The sequence below is a fragment of the Oryctolagus cuniculus genome, chromosome 16 (assembly GCF_051225735.1).
Source record: "Oryctolagus cuniculus isolate XC-2025 breed Fujian yellow rabbit chromosome 16, ASM5122573v1, whole genome shotgun sequence".
Lineage (NCBI taxonomy): Eukaryota > Metazoa > Chordata > Mammalia > Lagomorpha > Leporidae > Oryctolagus > Oryctolagus cuniculus.
Window position 1 is genome coordinate 58,018,325 of NC_142882.1, and position 6,709 is coordinate 58,025,033.

Genomic DNA, 6,709 nt, shown 5'->3' on the forward strand with positions numbered 1-6,709 from the left:
CCCAAGCACTTGGGCCATCCTCCACTGCACTCCCGGGCCACAGCAGAGAGCTGGCCTGGAAGAGGAGCAACCGGGACAGAATCTGGCACCCCAACAGGGACTAGAACCAGAGTGCCGGTGCTGCAGGTGGAGTATTAGCCTAGTGAGCCATGGCGCCGGCCCCCACTAGCGCTTCCTAAGGCTGCGGCCGGAGCGTAGCTCAGCATCGTTTTCCCATATTCTGCTGTTTGAAGCGGGTCACAGGGCAGCGGCGATTCAAGGGCAAGACACTGGGAGCCACTAGAATAACAGTCTACCAAGCAGAAAAGACCTAGAGGAGAAAGCGTGGTACCAAGGGCAAGAGGGAGCTTAGGCACTTGTAGATAGTTCATCCTCTTCGTTTTTTCTTTTAAGATTTATTTATTCATTTGGAAGACATAGAGAATGAGAGGGAGAGACAGAGAGATGTCTTCTGTCTACGAGTTTATTTCCCACGTGGCCTCAATACCAGGGCTTGGTCAGGCTTGAAGTCAAAAACCAGGAACTCCAACCACTCCCACATGGGTAGCAGGGCTCCAAGCACTTGGGCCATGCTCTGCTGCCTTCCCAGGCTCAGTAGCAGGGAGCTGAACTGGAGGCGGAGCAGCCAGAACTCAAACTGGCACTCCAGTATGGCATATAGGTGTTGCAAACCGTGGCTTAACTCACCGCCCCGTGACACTGGTCCCTGCGTCTTCCTCTTGGCTACAGTGGCATTTCACAAGCCCATACACCTGTCAGACATACCAGATCTCACACTTAAAATTTGTACAGTTAGTGTATACAACCGCACCTCAAGAGAGAAAGTAATCTTACAGAGTTTCTAATTCAATAAATTACACCATCTGCATTCAGTGGGATATTATATAGCCATGATCAGTGATAAGAGCAAGGACTTTGAGAAATGTTTCTGATGTAAGAACAGATGATAACAGAAGTGTGGAATTCTAGGCACACTGAACATTTTATAAAAATGTATATGTGTGGGCAAGGCTAGGAAAGCATATTCACAATGAAAATATGGTCGGTCCCCTCTTATTCATGGGTGAAACATTCCAAGACCCCCCGTGGATTCCTGAAACCACGGATTGTACTGGACCCTGTGTATACCAAATTATTTCCTATACAGTCATACCTATGATAAAGTATAACTTATAAATGAAGCACAGTAAGGGATTAAAGCTGTAACTTGTAATAAAATAGAATAATTATAGCAATATACTCTAATAGAAGTTTTGTGAATGTAGTCTTTCTCTTGAGTCAAGACAAATATTTTTTAAGATTTATTTTCAAATAAATAAATCTTTCTTAAAAAGATTTATTTTCAAATAATAAATCTTTTTAAGAAAGATTTATATTACTTATTTGGAAGGCAGAGTGATAGAGACCTTCCATCCTCTGGTTCACTCCCCAGATGGCTGCAACAGCTGGGGCTGGGCCAGGAGCTCCATCCAGGTAGCAGAGGCCCAAGAACCTGGGCCATCCTCCACTGCCCTCCCAGGCGCATTTGCAGGGAGCTGGGTTGAAACTGGAGCAGCTGGGGCTCAAACCAGCACTGTAGGTGGTGGCTTAACCCACTGCACCATGACGCTGGCCCCAGGACAAACACTGACGTCTTCAGACTGAGTTGACGGTGAGTCACTGGAACGCTGGGAAGTGAAACCATGAATGAGGAGGGACTCCTATACCTCCAGCAGGGAGGTAGAGTGCCATAGCTTTCGCCTCTCCTTGCCTACATTTTCCGCCAGGTTGCTCCGTTCTCCTTACGAGAGAGTCCTCCATCGCAGTCTCCATGCCGCCGTCTGCAAGCTCTCTGGTGGGTCAGGCCTCTTCAGCTTAGGCCCTGGCAGGGTAAGTATGCACCTGTCCGAAGCACCAGGCTCACCGCTGACGCAGATCCCTCTGCGCGAGGCTTGCGGTGGGGCTCGTCAGGGCTCGAGGGCCGCAGCACCTCTGCTCTCATCAGTCCTAATAACAGGCTGGCTCCCTCTCCCACGCGTCACCATGACTTCCTTATTAGTCATTCCCTTTCCGCTTGCCTTCCTGTCACCTTCTTACGGAGCTTGCTGGTTAGCAAGCGCTGTGTCTGAGTCACCGGCAGCCCCTCCCTCACAGCCTGTGGCAGCTGCCCCCTCCCCGCCCCCCGCCCCAGGATCCTGCACGGCTTCGTTGATGGGAAGGCGGCTTTGGCCATGTCAGCTGCAGTTTCCCTGCAGCCCTCGTCCTCTCGCCTGACGTACTATCCACAAAGAGGCTACTTGGGGAAACATGCTGTTATTCCTTCCTGGGTGTCATGTAGTCACAAAGGCGATTTCCCAGGGAGATGGGCTCAGCAGGGCCAGTGCTCTGTCACGGGGAGAGAAGGGAGGGAGGTCTTTTCATCACACCCTCTCGGCTCCAAGCCTCCAGTTCACCTGCCACAGAGGTGCTCGCTGTCGGCTTGCAGTCAGCGCTGCCCCTCGGGATGACGAGCACTGAATGGTGACAGCAGCCTAGCACTCACGGACACGTGGGCTAGGATGACGTGTGGGCAGTGGGAAAGCAAGCGAACGCCAGAGAGGTGCTGCCAAGGCCCTGCCACCTGCCTGCACCCTGGGTGGCGCACGGGCGGGGTGGAGGGGGAGCATGCCAAGGGTGCAGGGGCAGCCAACCCGGGCCGCGTGTTCCATGCAGATGCTCTTGGGCTGTGGGCAGGCAGCCTGGTGTCTACTGCACGCCCTGCAAGGCAGCCATGCTAAGACACAGCCCCATAAGACAGAACGGCCACTGTGCTGTCAGACTGAGCTGCTTGTTTATGTTTCTGGCAGGGGCAGCATAAGAACCTTTCAGTCCTGGAAGATGGCTGCCTTCCTGTCAACCCACCGGCCATGTGTTCTTCCTGGAAGCAGCCTTCAAAGCTCTTTTATTTATTTATTTATTCATTTATTCATTCATTCATTTATTTTGACAGGCAGGTTTAGACAGTGAGAGAGACAGAGAGAAAAGTCTTCCTTCTGTTGGTCTACCCCCCAAATGGCCGCTACGGTCGGCGTGCTGCACTGATCCGAAGCCAGGAGCCAGGTGCTTCCTCCTGGTCTCCCATGCGGTTGCAGGGCCCAAGGACCTGGGCCATCCTCCACTGACTTCCAGGGCACAGCAGAGGGCTGGACTGGAAGAGGAGTGATCAGGACAGAATCCAGTGCCCCGACTGGGACTAGAACCTGGGGTGCCAGCGCTGCAGGCGGAGGATTAACCAAATGAGCCATGGTGCCGGCCTCAAAGCTGTTTTATCTCCTGCTTTCCTGCTTGCATGTCCCTGTGCCTCTCTCATTGTGTTGCCAACTATCTATCTGCATGAATGTGGTACAAAAGTTTTTGCAGAAACATATTTTGCTAGTTACAGTTGGCCTGGAAGGGACACACACACTGAGGCGGGAAGGGGGCAGTTGCCGTCCACTGGCTCACTTCCCAAATACTGACAACAATCTGGGCTGGGTCAGGCTGAAGCCAGGAGCCTGGAACTCCACTCAGGTCTCCCGCAAAAGTGGTAGGAACCTAATTACTTGGGCCATCCTCTGCTGTCTTCCCAGGCACAGTAGCAGGAAGCTGGGTTGGAAGCAGAGCAGCTGGGACTGGCATCAGCACACCCATGTGGGATGCAGGTGTCCCAGGTGACGGCTTAATGCACTGCACCACAGCTCCCTGGCAGTCCCCTGGTCAATTAGCAGCCCTGGGAGAGGTCTGAGGTTGGGGTTTATCTGAATGAGAGAGGCCAAGTAATAGTTGTGAGCTGCTGCTTCAGCCTGGGATTCCTTCCCCCTTCTCTTTCCTCAGATACTTTCCCCTCTCTTTTTCACGCAAAGAAAAAATGCAAGCAGGTGCACATGTGCATACCCACCCACGGCACCCCAATCCCATACTACATTCTGGAATGAAATAGAGAACCAAGGGGTAGGTGTTTGGCTCAGTGATTAAAGAAGCTGTGAAGTGTCCACATCCCTTATCAGAGTACCTGGGTTCAAGTCCCAGCTCCATTTCTGATTCCGTGTTCCTGTTAATGTGCACCCTGGGAGGCAGGGGATAACTGCCCAACTACCTGCATCCCTGCCACTCATGTGGGATTTAGCCCCGGGCTCCTGGCTTCAGCCCTGCTCAGCCCTGGATACTGGGGACATTCGGGACATGAAACAGCAGGATAGAAAATGCCTCTGTCTTTCAAATAAAAATGTTTTAAGTAAATAATTTTGGAAGTTTGTGGAAAATTGAATTAAAAGATAAGTTTATAAAAAAAAAGTAATGTAGGAATTCAGCATAGTTACTAAGATGTGGCTTGGGACACCCACATGCCATATCAGAAGGCCTGGGTCAGAGTCCCAGCTCCACTTTTGATTCCAGCTTTTGGCTAATGTGCGCCCTAGGAAGCAGCAGTTGTTGGCTCAAGTACTTGGGTTCCTGTCATCCATGTGGGAGACCTGGATTGAGTTCTGGACTCCTGCCTTCAGTCTAGCCCAGCTCTAGCTTTGTGGGCATTTGGGGAATGAACGAGTGGATGGGAGATCTCTCTTTCTCCCTCTCTCTCTCTCTGTATGTATGTTTCTGCTTCTCAAGTAAGTGAAAAAATAACATTAAATGTAAGGATAAATAAAAAAGTGGTGATGCTAGAAATTCCTGATTCCTTAACAATTGATCACAAACGTGTTCTATTTTAGTTTTGAGAAACTGAAGGACAGATAGCACTTAACTCTCTCAAACCCCAGACCCTTGCTGGACCCCCTTGAAATGGTATAATCCTCAAAGTCAGCTTCGGTCATGAGGAAACATCTCTGAAGCCACATCAGTTCACAGCTTGGACTTAAGATATATCTGTGGAATTTTTTTCCCGGAAACAATCCTCAATATTAATAGGATAGGCATGGGCACTTCTATTAGAACAATTAATTATGTAGTAAATGTGCAAAAGGGCCTTAAAACATTCCCAGGAAAGTGGGATTAAAGATATAAAGATATTTCTTATTTGGAAACAAAATAAGTCAGAGGTTTGTGGTGAATGTCCACTGGATTGCCACCAACACTCTAATGAAATCCCCCTTGTTTGCTGAGAGGTGGGAGCAGGAGCATTGTTGTGATGGGGAAGGTTTCCCGAGTGCTTTCTGCTGAAGCAGGTTAGCTTTCTCCAAATCCACCCATAACAAGCAGAAGTTATTGTTCTTTGCCTCTCCAGAGTCAACAAGGCAAAAATGCCTCTGGAAAACAGACTGTTGCTGTGACCTTTGCTCCTGAGCAGTCCATGTTGCCTGTGGCTGGACCACGTCCATCTCTCGGTAGCCACTGCTTGGATCGTGCTTTGTCTTCAGGCTCATACTGCCCATGTTTCATTTTTCCAGTTCTTCAAAGAAACACTTCAGGGTATTGACCTCATTAATTTAAAGTTTCCAGAGAAAGCTCTGCTCCTATCTGCATCTGATCTGGGTGCAACAGTTCAAGCAGAAAATTTGTTCTGCGTTTGTTTTTCAGTCAGTGTTATGTAAGCTGAAATAATGGAGACGTCTGTGGTATGGTGCTGTAATTTCTGATGTTAATTGTCAGACTTCTTCAGAGAGGACGTAAACAAGATTAATATTTTCCTCACGAATTGATATGGATGGTCGGCCACTGTGGGCTTCGTCTTCAACATCTCATCCCTTCTTAAAATGCGCTGTCCCGTTTGTAAATTGCAGATCTCTCCGGGCTATTGTCTTTATAAAATTTTCAGTAAGCATCAAAGACGTCACCATTTTTCCATCCAGCTTTCCCCATCAGGCTGATGTTTGTTTTTGCTTTCATTTCATCAAAATTCATGATACTTTAACAAGGGCTCTTTTCTTTTCTTTTCTTTTTTTTAAAGATGAATCTATTGATTTGAAAGGAAGAGTTAGAGACAGAGAGAGGTCTCCCATCTGCTGGTTCACTCAGATGGCTGCAACAGCCGGAGGTGCACTGATCTGATCTGAAGCCTGGAGCTTCTTCATGGCCATCTTCTACTGTTTTCCCAGGCCACAGCAGAGAGCTGGATTGGAAGTGGAGCAGCTGGGACTTGAACCGGTGCCCATATGAGAAGGCAGCTCTGCAGGCAGTGGCTTTACCTGCTGTGCCACAGTGCCAGTCTCCAAGGGCTGTTTTCAAATTGATGTCTTATCCTGCTAATGTCCCAAACTTGATGCCCTGTTCAGACTCATTAGAGCAGATTAGAATAAGTATATTTTTGTACAGAAAAATTAAAATCCATGCAGAGTTTTTAAAAATATATATACAATTTGCATTTTCTGTGGACTTTCTGAAGATCTCTCTTGTGACATCTATATTTTCTCCATTTTCCAATAACCAAAGGGGAATTAGCTGAGCTAGCAAATACCATCCAGGAATGGACAGTAGCAGCCAAATTAAAAACACCTTATTTCCCTATTTTCCCCAAAGGATAATATTGTCACATATGGCAGCAATTTCTGGGGGTCTGTGAGATAATTAAGACTGTTTGTGCAGTTTTACAGGGATTTAGCTGCTTGCAGGAGTACATTGTTCAACCTGAGTTACACCAGAACCCACAGGGATACAAGTCCAGGTGTGTTTCCTGATTCTTGGAAGGACTGAATGAGGCTATGGTGCTGAGTGCTGTGTTAGTCTGTGAGTATTGACTCATAAGAATTCCCTGTAGAGCTTCCATTGCCCGTGTTCC

The 6,709-nt window shown here is 48.4% G+C and overlaps 1 long non-coding RNA gene across 1 annotated transcript; it reads left to right on the top strand.

Moving 5' to 3' along the window:
- Nucleotides 1–1,766: 1,766 nt before the first annotated feature.
- On the top strand, nt 1,767–6,282 carry LOC138845806 (uncharacterized). Its single transcript, XR_011382970.1, has 2 exons — nt 1,767–1,869; nt 2,826–6,282. It is a non-coding gene; the product is annotated as an uncharacterized LOC138845806 (long non-coding RNA).
- Nucleotides 6,283–6,709: the final 427 nt, after the last annotated feature.